The following is a 12,464-nucleotide window of genomic DNA, read 5'->3' as shown; positions in this document are numbered from 1 at the left end:
CCGGAATACGCCGGTACCTCTCGAAGGTCTCCGGTATACGCCGGTACCTCCCGAAGGTCTCCGGTATATGCCGGTACCTCTCGAAGGTCTCCGGTATACGCCGGTACCTCCCGAAGGTCTCCGGTATATGCCGGTACCTCTCGAAGGTCTCCGGAATACGCCGGTACCTCCCGAAGGTCTCCGGTATACGCCGGTACCTCCCGAAGGTCTCCGGTATACGCCGGTACCTCTCGAGAGTTTAGTGTATACGTGGGTAGGTAGTAGCTGTCTCACATGATGGTATCCGCTATGGGCGTGTGGCTCTGGTGGATACGGAGGCTATGGGGAGGACGTATGTGGTGTGCAATAGTGCCTGTGTTCCTGATGGTGGATTCTGTGAGTTACGGCACTGTCCGTGTGGGTGAGGATAGACCGCCTACTCTCTCACACAATACTGGGTAAATCATTAAGAAAAAAAAAGATGAAAGATAATTAATTGATAATACGAAACAGTGATTTTATCCGTAATGAAAAAAAAATTGAAAAGAATTGTATATATATATGTATTCTTAATTTGATAGAAAGAAAACTGGTCGTTGTGTTTGTGTTGAGTAAATTGAAATACATGAAAAACAGAATGTTTTCATGATGGGAAAATAAGATTAAAGTTGTGACGACCCAGTTGTTGAAGAGGAGGCTGGGGGGAGGGAGGGATAAGTGATTGAGGAAGATTAAGTGTCGTGTTAAGTAAGGATTATTGTGTTGCTGGTGGAGTGTGAGGCAAGGAGGCCCTCAAGTGGGAGGTTAAACTCTCCCCCTCAACACTCGAGGAGGAGGACTGTTGTTGTGTTGCCGCCCACGCAACACACACTGCCACCTTGTGTCGTCTGTGTCTATCTTTTTTGTATGTATTCATGTGTTTAACTTTGCAGGTTTTTGTGTCCAGGTTTACCGTATGTGTGTTTGTGTGCAGTTGAATCTTGGTGCATGTGTCCAGGTGTGTCTCATGGCTATTTTTGAGATAGATGACACGTTTGAAGTTGATAGAGTTTGACGAAATTCCTGTCATGATATTCCATACCTTATATATAGCCCAAATAGAGTGGGATTTTACATGTAACACCTTCCTCCTGCCACAGTTTTTAGAAGGACAAATTGTACGGTAAAAAGAGCACTCTATACCAGGTCTTCTGAAGGTAAAAAAAAAAAATCGGTTGTTTTCGCCTCCTTCAAAATCTGTCGTCACGAACAGGCGTCTTAGAATACCACGGACGCCCGAAAACAGACATCCATTTGCCAGAGCTGAATTTGATCTGTAAATCAATACACAAACCATTTGAATATGTAAAAAAAAAAAAAAGAATAACGTAAAAGACAATAATTACGTACCTCTAGGATATAGGAATGGCTAATAACCATTAACGAGAAGTGTTTACTTGCCCTTAACGCCTTTAAGTCTCCGAACGTGCGGAGGGTAAACAGGATTGGATCCGACGGAATCCGCTTCTTGGTCGAGTTTCGATGTGTGTCAGATTATCACGGTATCTATACATGAAATTCATTGTTTTCCTCTCGAACTTATAGATGCATGGCCTCGTCCATTGGATTACGTTCCCAGAGGAAAGAGGAATTTTTTTACATCGCCAGACACCCACATATCTGTAGCGTGCAAGCTGGATATATATATATATATATATATATATATATATATATATATATATATATATATATATATATATATATATATATATATATGGGAGAAAGAATACTTCCACGTATTCCCTGCGTGTCGTAGAAGGCGACTAAAAGGGGAGGGAGCGGGTGGCTGGAAATCCTCCCCTCTCGTTTTTTTTTTTTTTTTCCCAAAAGAAGGAACAGAGAAGGGGGCCAGGTGAGGATATTCCCTTTAAGACCCAGGCCTCTGTTCTTAACGCTACCTCGCTTATGCGGGAAATGGCGAATAGTATGAAAGAAAAGATATATATATATATATATATATATATAATAGGGGCAGACACTGTGAATTGTGTGCATGGGTATATATATATGTGTACATTGAGATGTAAAGGTATGTATATTTGCGTGTGTGTGTGTACATTGTGTATGGGGGTGGGTTGGGCCATTGCTTTCGTCTGTTTCCTTGCGCTACCTCGCAAACGCGGGAGACAGCGACAAAGGAAAATAAACAAATAATATATATATATATATATATATATATATATATATATATATATATATATATATATATATATTCCCTCAAAGGCCCAGTCCTCTGTTCTTAACGCTACCTCGCTAATGCGGGAAATGGCGAATAGTTTGAAAGAAAAAAGAAATATATATATATATATATATATATATATATATATATATATATATATATATATATATATATATATATATATTACCCACCTTTGATTACACATTTTTACCGCAATTGAATCACAGTTTCTATATATTATTCGGAAGACCCGAATTTTTCTTTCACAGCATCGACCTACCACACACCACACTTATCACAGCTACATCGATCAACCACACACCACAGTTTCCCCAGCAGCATCGACCTACCACACACCACAGTTTCCCCAGCAGCATCGACCTACCACACACCACAGTTTCCCCAGCAGCATCGACCTACCACACACCACAGTTTCCCCCTCTCCACGCCATTTTTTTTTTTTCCGGGGTTGATTTTGTTTACGAAGGCCGGTCGGACTCTTTTTTTTTTTTTATATATTCATATTCATTTTTCCCTCCCGTGTAACTTATTTTAGAAATTCTGGAAACTCATTTGTGTAATCAAAAAGTTATTTTTGTACGTAACTCCGGGACTTTGGTCGCTGGTAGTTCATTCCTAGGTGTGAAATTACCAACTCAGATGGGCCCTACCACGCGTATCAGTGTATAGCTTTTCGTGACGTATATTTCAAAAGGAAAGACAGATAAGGATGAGGAAGACGGTCCCGCGTCCTTCAACAGCTCAATGGACCAAGCTTTGGTTAGGTAGACGACATCCAGAGTTGGAAATGCGTGGAAAGGGTAAAGGAAAGCAATGGGGAAAAGGTAAGAGAGAAGGAGACGGTGATGGTAGATCTAGAGAAAGCTAACACGGGGCGTTAGAGGAAGCTAAGTGCATCTAGAGAGGCCTGGCACGGTTCTTCTGATCCTCCTCCTCCTCCTCGTTTCCATCCCCGTCTGCTGCGGTTATCTCCCCTCCCTCCGTCCTGGAGGAGGAGGAGGAGGAGGAGGTGATACTGAAGCGTCCTCATCTCCTTGCCCATCTGGGGTATGGCTACTGGCGGTACGTTAGCCAGCTCTCCGATCCCCGGGGGAGGGAAAGCAATCCCGGATATCCTCTCTCTCTCTCTCTCTCTCTCTCTCTCTCTCTCTCTCTCTCTCTCTCTCTCTCTCTCTCTCTCTCTCTGTGAGGAAATAGCCCCAGAACCCGCAATGGTCTCAGAATCCCCAGAGCTACAGCAGGTCTCTCTCTCTCTCTCTCTCTCTCTCTCTCTCTCTCTCTCTCTCTCTCTCTCTCTCTCTCTCTCTCTCTCTCTCTCAGGAACAGTTAAGTGAGCCAGGTCTGGTAACATTGTTTGATTGCAGGCGGTGGCACCTGTGTGTGCATGTATGTTACACAAACCGTCTCTCGCGCGGATGTTTGGAAGGTCCTCAGCACGTCTGGTGGCTAGGAATGCCTCTTCCTCCTCCTCCTCCTCCGGCTCTGGCAGGGGGTAGTGTGGAGGGTCAGGTCAGGTCAAAGGCCAGGCCACCCTGGCCATGTCCTCGGGTGTCATGTCGTGGCATTTGGCTCGTTTGAGGCTTAACGGCATGTCGTCCAGGGCTGTGGTGCATATGTATATATATATATAGCGGGCCATGTAATGGCATGGGAGACTTTTACGGGGCTCAGGAGCGACGTGTGGCTGGGGAAGGCAAGGTGGAGCAGGGCCAGGGCCAGGGTGGGCCGGCTGTAAGAGGAGGAGGAGGCAGACCCATATAACCTTGGCCACCATTGACGGCCTCACCCACCTCCTTCCACACCCTCCCTCGCCCTGCACTCTTCTCACACTCCTCTCCCTTTCCTCTTTCTTCCTCTTCTCACGCTACTCTACTTTTCCACTCCCTCTCCTCACCTCTCCTCTTCCGCTGCCCTCCTCTCCCTCTCCCTCTCACCCATCCCGTGCCTCATCATTCCTCCTCGCCCGTCCTTTACGACCATAGTATCATCCTCTCCTGACTTGACTTGCTTTCTTCTTCTGATGGACAAACGGGTTCTGCCGTCTTCTGATGGGCGGACGGGTTCTGCCGTCTTCTGATGGGTAGATGGGCTCTGCCGTGTTCTGATGGGTAGATGGGCTCTGCTGTGTTCTGATCAGACGGGTTGCACCTTGAGGACTCAACTTTACCCTGCGCTCCTACCCATCCTGTGGGCCTGCCGCCTCCCATTTTCTCCGTTCCGTGTCAGTCTTAATGAGCTTAAACTCCCTCGTCCTGTCTCATCTCCTTGACTTCTTCTTACTTTTTAATCCTCTCCTCCTCCTCCTCCTCCATCCCCCTCTGCACAATGAAGTAGAGACAGTTAACTCCGTTACCTCCCAGCAGTCAGTACCACAGTGTTGCGTTGGTGTGGGTGTACGTCTTTCCGATCTCCCTCATTTGGTTGGTAAATATTCCATCTCTCTCCCCCCCCTCCCCCCTTGTCTCACGTATCTCTCTCTCGTACGACAGGTCGTCACTTAGATACGATCTCTCATCACCCTGGCCACGGCATAGATGTTTATCTTTTTTTTGTTTATCACTGTCCTCAGGTGTTATCTCGTTGAATCAGGTCTCTCACAGACCCTCCCCAATTTCCAGTGTTCTAATTTAGTTTATCTCACGTCTCACGTGCTCCGCTTGGAGGTTATCCAACTTTATCTATCTCTTGGGGGTTTATTTAACGAATTTCATGTATACAGAATGTTGTTTATATATATATATATATATATATATATATATATATATATATATATATATATATATATATATATATATATACATACATACATGGTTTGGGCACATGGAGAGAATGAGTGAGGAAAGATTGACCAAGAGGATATATGTGTCGGAGGTGGAGGGAACGAGGAGAAGAGGGAGACCAAATTGGAGGTGGAAAGATGGAGTGAAAAGGATTTTGTGTGATCGGGGCCTGAACATGCAGGAGGGTGAAAGGAGGGCAAGGAATAGAGTGAATTGGAGCGATGTGGTATACAGGGGTTGACGTGCTGTCAGTGGATTGAATCAAGGCATGTGAAGCGTCCGGGGTAAACAAAGGAAAGCTGTGTAGGTATGTATATTTGCGTGTGTGGACGTGTGTATGTACATGTGTATGGGGGGGGTTGGGCCATTTCTTTCGTCTGTTTCCTTGCGCTACCTCGCAAACGCGGGAGACAGCGACAAAGTATATAAAAAAAAAAAAAAAAAAAATATATATATATATATATATATATATATATATATATATATATATATATATATATATATATTGTAACACTTGTCAAAGACAACTGTATGCGATGTGGCTGGATAGGTGACATTTCTGCCACCAGTGGAGTATTAATGACCAAATGGTATAAACATGAGCAGTAGATTACATGCTAAAGCACCAGCATTATCAGTTATGTGCATCGAGTTCCAGGTTTAGCTCAACACCGGGAACGCTTACAAATCAGAATGTACAGGTCACTGCAATATATCTGGTTAATTGTTAATAATCACTCTAGTTACGACAGTTAATCTTGAGCGACCAGCTAGCTGCATTGTGTCGAGATGAAGATCACTTTAACAAGAATATGGCCTTTAAAATGAGCTTTTAAAACTTGACTGTAAAATCTGTTATGTCGTCTAATCAAAAGGTTATCGGGAGTTGATATACAGAAAAAGCTGAGTTCCCTCCCGCGCTACGTGGGGCGGAGTCGAGCCGTAGCCTCGTCCGTACACTGGCGGCGCCACTCCGCACCCGGTAGGCTTAAAATGAAATTAAATTCTTGAGTTCCCTTGTCACTCACCGAGGCTGTTTTGTAGAGGTGATGAGACCCGTGTTGACCGTAGCTTCGTAGAGACAGGAGAACCGTCAGGAGGGCGCCGTGGGGCTGTAAAGTTGAACGAAAGACAAATAATGTTGGCAAGGGAATATGTCAGCCTAGCTGGTTGGTGTGGCGTCTCATGGTGACGTACAACGAAAACAATTACCATCACCTGGTGTTTCTTCTAAGTTGTTCATTCAGGAATTATCAGACGCTCGGGAAAGATGAGATAGATATGTCTACTGGACAGGAGGGGCACAAATTATATCGTGCCATAGAATTATGCGAATTATCTGGTAATGGAAAGAGGGAAATTATCTGGTTATCCCGGAGAAGCATAGATTATTGAGAGTTTTAGATGGACAGGAATTTACATGGCAGTTTGGCTGAACAAGTAATGTGCGCTTGATGACGGAGAAATGTCTTCTTAGTGTTTGTCGCTACGGGCTTATGGTTCACAGTTCTGCCAGCCATGCCTCATCCTGTGAGCTGAAAGGGCAAAGGACGTTGTCAGACCCCAGTAGTCAGACGATTAGGACGGTAAAATGTTACGAGATGGTTCATTACGTTAGCTTTCATTCGCTGGATGAGGAAAGTGGATGCACTCTCAAAATTTCAGGCATCATATCATTAAGAATAATGTGCTCTGCCTTCGCTCGCAGGGCTCGTTTAGTGCCACAAATTAAGACAGGATTGTTCAAGAGTTTGTCCTTATCTCTAATAAGTTACTTCACAGTTTACATGAATGATATTCCAAGAAGCTGTAGCGCCATTTGTACATTAAGCGTATAGCCTAGTCCTTACTTGTATCGTAATGCCTAGTTTTACATAGTCACCATACATATGTTTTAACATGTTACATTTTATTATGCTGGGGAATGGATCTGTTAATGCCTGTGTGTACTCTAATGGCCTCAGATGCACCAGTTAATTCTTTTCGGATTACTGTGTTCTTAAACTCCATTAAGCAACCCAGTATTGTCGAGCAGACTCATTCTTTTAGTGCAACTTTTGCTAAGACATCGACCTTACATTTTGTCTGGGGACACGTATGTTGAGGGAACTTGCGACTGTTTCATTTACATTCTTTTACCAGTCATGTGGTTGTATCTGCTGGCCTGGGAGGAGACAAGCGTGGTACATTTCGGTCTCGGGCTATTTCAGGCAATTAGTGAGGAGAGAGAGAGAGAGAGAGAGAGAGAGAGAGAGAGAGAGAGAGAGAGAGAGAGAGAGAGAGAGAGAGAGAGAGCCGGAAATAATTAAATTGTCTGCGGTTGTAGGTCAGTCTACAAGGTCGAGAGCGAGTGTGAACGTGATCTTTATATACAACTGCTTGTTGTTGAGTGTCAGGCTGGTGTCACTTGGTCACTGGAAATCGTCTTTCCCTGATGTGTTTGTTATGAAGGTGTTGTGTATCCAATCTTCCCAGTTCTCCAGTGTTATTTCCGTTGTGAGATGTAGCACCGCGGTAGCATGTAGCCTAGGCTTCTGTAAAGTCTTTGTGTAAATCACATGAGCCATTTTATTTGTACTCTCGCACTTCTAGAATTATATTTTCTCGTGATCAGGCAGTAAAGAGAAGCTGGGTCTTCTGCCACCATAATATTGTCCTGGGTTATGTAGATCATTTCATTCTAAAGGGTTATTAAGGTTACATTTCAGAACTCGCACTTCAGATATGTTACTGTATCCTTTATAGGTAGTATTTTTATTTTTCCTAACTGCTCTCCTTCCTGCCTTGTGGAGGAGAGATGTACGAGTCAGTTTAAAGTGTTCGTGGATCATTTCCAGAGTCCGGGCATTCCTTCCCTAGGATTATATTTAGTGCCCGTGGTAATGGGGCTTTGCATTACTCCAGAAAAAAAAGATGGGAGTTGCAAGAACGTGTTCTTAAAGCAGAGTGCGTGGCTATGCTATATTAAAAGTTCTGTCTGTCGCCTGATGACGAGAATAGGTTACTGGGTGGTGTAGGGGAGGGCGGGATTACTGTTTAAGGAAGGCGTGTTTTTGGTTCATTTATCACTAAGATATTGCTAGTTTCTACCAAACATTCAAGGTTTTACGTCACTGCTTCATTCATGGGCTGATTTGACTTGAAACTTGGTAGGTTTGTAACTTCTCAATGGGACTTGATTCCGGTTTGCATTTTGCCTGACTTAATGGCTTTTGAAGGTTAGACAGCGCCAAAAAAAGGGTATATTTTAGGCTTGCTGTTCGTTTGGCCTAGTGACTGGGGACGAAACACTGCCTCCACATACCTTTCCACACACCCCATCCAACAAATGGGATACATTTCTGAGTCAATTTCATAATGTGTCGTAATTCAGTCAAGGCTTCTGTGGGCTATTTCGTCGTATTTCATTCATAGTTCATCAAGTTTTGCTTCTGTGTCGATACATTGTCTCACACTATGCCTATATCAGACTTGTGATCTGACTATTTTTGGCTTTCTGTAGCAATCATAACACACAGTAAAGAAGCAGATTTTTCTTCATATTGTATGGCCATATTTAAGCCATTGCTCATAAACTTTGTCAAAAGAAAAGAAAAAAAAATCTCTCCACCTACAAAATGCCAGTGACTTTTTTTTTTTTTAAACGACCGTCACAGGTCAGAGGTTAACTACTTCACATCACCCGACGTTCAGACTCATTCAGTAATTACTACATGTTCTTTGATCTCGGGTCTTGGCTGGGAAAGAGATACTCACTCCACCCGCTCGCGAATGTTTCTCTCTCTCTCTCTCTCTCTCTCTCTCTCTCTCTCTCTCTCTCTCTCTCTCTCTCTCTCTCTCTCTCTCTCTCTCTCTTCCTGTGACGTGTGTATGTGCCTCCTCCTCCTCCTGCTGTAGGCCCCTGTGGGGGTATAGTACTGCAGGTTGTGGTGTTGTGTGTGTGTGTGTGTGTGTGTAGTGAACTTAGGTCCGTGAATGTGTTTAAGTGAATGGTGTGTGCGTGTTGTTAATCGTGTATAGGTTTCTCAGCTCGTGGTTGTGGGTGATGACCTGGTTGCTTGCTCTTTTGTATACCTCCACTCCCCGTGGCGCCTGCACGCCCTTTTCTCTCGAGGCGGGTAGACATAGCGACTGCTTGCACTCGTGTTGTTTGCAGATACCTTGCCCGTGAATTTACAATTTCTTTGAAGTGATACGAGGCGTTTGGTGAGGCGCTGTCCTCCTCCTCCTCCTCCTTTTCTACCCGTGTCTTCCTCCTCCTCTTCCTCCCTGTCATTCATCTCACTGCCCCTCTTCACGTCTCCCGTGTGGTGTACTGCCGAACACGACAGGTGTCGCCAGGGTCGAGTACAGTGAAGCCGGATCCTCTCCTCTCCCCCCCGTCGCCATCTTTAAAGAGATTATGGTGTCTCGTGGCTGCTGTTGATGAGTCACGCGGTACACCGGAGTGGGTTCCTTCCGTACCCACCGTAACTCGCGCGGGTCCAGCAGGGTGGGTTGCATGAGACCGGTGCTTGGGGAGGTAGGTTGAGTTAGGGTAAGTCTAACGAATGGCAGTACTAGACTGGGTGGCGGTGTTCGGATGAGTAGACCCGTCCTTCTCAATGATGTAGTCATTGCAGCGCAAGGGTTTTAAGTCGTACTCATCATTCTCAAGGGGGTGTGTAATTCGTCCTCAAGGTCGTGCTCAAGGAGTTAAGTGGGGTGTTTGAGTCTGAGAGGAAGGGAGGGAGGGTGTTGTTGTTACGCCTTCAGACCGACCGTGTTGAGAACGTCAGCCTGGGTGGGGTGGATGGGTGTCTTTAAGTACTGGACTCTGCGTGTGGCGTGTGGGGAGGGTATGGGAGGGAGAAGAGTCTCTTTAAAACCGGTTCCTTACGTGTGACCTTTGTGTTTTGGATGGCCCTCTTCAGTGGCTTTAAAGGGGATGTTCATGTTGGTTGGTTGGTGGTGGGTGGGGTTGCTCAGAATGTGGGTCATTACTGCGCTGACAGTGTTTATATATATATATATATATATATATATATATATATATATATATATATATATATATATATATATATATGTATATATATATATATATACCTTAGCCGAAGCCAGGTAGCCATTGTATCCATAAGCCAAAAGAGGAGGATGAACAGCGGGTTGAACTGCGGACTAACACAGTCGCACTGTCAGACATGCCAACACATGTGTTCAAGGGCGAGGCTGAACGTCCGTAAGGAAGTTAGTCTCTGACTGGGTCAGACGGTGGTAGAGTGTCGTTGAGATGCGGGGAGTTTCTGAATCGGTACTTGGGAGATGATGTGTGACTTATAGAGTCCTGTGTGTGTGTGTTGGGAGGTGTTCACTGCTGAATCCTCTTACCCGAGGTTATTCTTTAAATGTATCTCCACATCAGGTCTTTGTGACAGAGATATTGTCTAAAGGCTTTTTTTTTTGACGGCCTCTGTAATGGACATTTTTTGTGGGTTTATTTATGACTTAGTGATATTCTCTCTAATGAAACGGAAGGAAAATTGAGGTTTCTGCCACGCTCCTCTTTAAAGATAGCCTCTCTAATGAAATTGAAAAAAAAGGAACTGGTTCTCTCACCCTCCTCTTTCCCCCCAACACAAAGGTAATACGTTTGTGTTAAGATATCTTGATGTGAAAGAGCAGACACAAGGTAGGAATAGATGTGCAGACTAAAAACAAAGAAAAATATTATCCAGAAATAATATTCTTTTTATGTAATGAACGAATATCGACTGTACATGGGGATATACGTTGAGACCATCGACTGTACATGGGGACACACGTGGAGACCATTATCTGTACGTGGGAGTCGGTGGGTTCCATTGTCGTACGTGGGGCTTGTTAGGTAAATGTGACCTCTTGAGCACGACCGTGACACCTCAAGGGTCGTACCCTTAAGGGTCATGTCAGAGGCAAGGACATCATACCCAAGGGTCGCAACGTCGTGCTCAGGGGGTCGTACCTTCGTGCTCAGGGGGGTCGTAACGTCATACCCAGATCCCGTACCGTCGTCCTCAAGGGACGTACCGCCGTGCTCATGTGTCGTACCGCCGTGCTCAAGGGCCGCACCGCCGTGCTCAAGGGTCTCACCGCCGTGCTCAGGGGCTTGAATTAACACTATATAGAGCGTGATGCGCCTCTGACACACTCCCTCACGTGTGTATGTTGGTTGGTGTGTCGACCCGTGTGTGATGTAAGTCGCGCCGTGTTGACACACGCGGCTGGGGTGAAGCCCTAAGGCGGATCTGCTGACTGTGGCACACGTCGTCGTGGGAGTTAAAAGTGTAGGGAAGGCTACCTGGTAGCCAGCCAGGGAGGGGGATTTGCTGCTCAGCAAGTAGCGGTTACCATCGCTTGATAGCCTATATTATGCAAGTGTTCTCATGAGAGTGCTGTACACTGTCGCTCCCATCATGGCTCATGTTATATGTGTGTGTGTGTGTGTGTGTGTGCAAGTTCTGTAGGGATAAAGACGAGGCGATAGAGGCTGCTGTAGTTGCTCACGGGGGGGGGGGGGGGGGGGGGGGGCACTGGAGTGTTGACGACTACCTGCTGCACGTAAATACCATTCACTTTCCTCCGAAAGGCTTTCGGAAACTCTTCCGTTCAGGCGAGTCGTGTATGTTTGGGACGGTCATAACGCGCGCCCGCGTAAGGGACTGCCGGTGTTGTACGCTCCCGGATGGTGGCCAGCTTAACGCGCTGGGATAGCGTTCAATTAGTACAGTAAACAGTCCCGTGGAATGCGTAATTGTTCTTGGTGTGGTGTAGATAATTGTTTGTGAGGCAGGTGGTGAAGAGGGTATAGTGTTGAGATCGTGTATCATTACCGGTAATTGGTTCCCGCTGTCGACAACATCGTTGACAAAAGCTCTATATGAGAGAGAGAGAGAGAGAGAGAGAGAGAGAGAGAGAGAGAGAGAGAGAGAGAGAGAGAGAGAGAGAGAGAGACTTGCGTTTTCTATGAGTCGAGCGTCTGGGTGGGAGGGTGAGGGTAGACTAAATGGTGCGAGCCACCGCGGTGTATCATGTTCTATTAAACCTATCATCGTAGTTTGCATGTGTGTGTGTGTGTGTGTGTGTGTGTGTGTGTGTGTGTGTGTATTTAAGTAGGGTTTTAAGTTGGCCTACGTGTAATGAGGGTAAGGTCAGTCGTGTTTTGATGTATGTATGAGGGATGGGTGTGGGTGTTCTGGCTAGTGTTCGCGAACGAAATTAGGTCAGTAGCCTTGGTTTCCGATGTTGGCCGTTGTGACCAGAAGTGCAGGATGTTGTCCATATAACCATATAAGAAAACCCGTTAAGATATTGTGAATTAAAGCCTCCCTCTCGGGTTTCGTAGAAGCGATTATGATGGGCGGGAGCGGTGAGGCTGGATATTCTCTTCTCCTGATGTATCACTTTACAAAATGAGGAACAGTGAGAAGAGCTAAGTGAAGACTTTTCTT

At 45.4% G+C, this 12,464-nt stretch overlaps 1 protein-coding gene across 6 annotated transcripts in view; it reads left to right on the top strand.

Annotated features, from left to right (window-relative positions):
• Nucleotides 1–12,464, top strand: part of Dmtn (transmembrane and coiled-coil domain 2 protein Dmtn) — a 309,359-nt gene that overhangs the window by 175,236 nt on the left and 121,659 nt on the right. The window lies entirely within an intron of this gene.

Source organism: Panulirus ornatus, chromosome 2, assembly GCF_036320965.1.
Source record: "Panulirus ornatus isolate Po-2019 chromosome 2, ASM3632096v1, whole genome shotgun sequence".
NCBI classification, from domain to species: domain Eukaryota; kingdom Metazoa; phylum Arthropoda; class Malacostraca; order Decapoda; family Palinuridae; genus Panulirus; species Panulirus ornatus.
The sequence above is the reverse complement of the archived record's forward strand: the minus strand, read 5'-3'. Positions and strand labels throughout refer to the sequence as shown.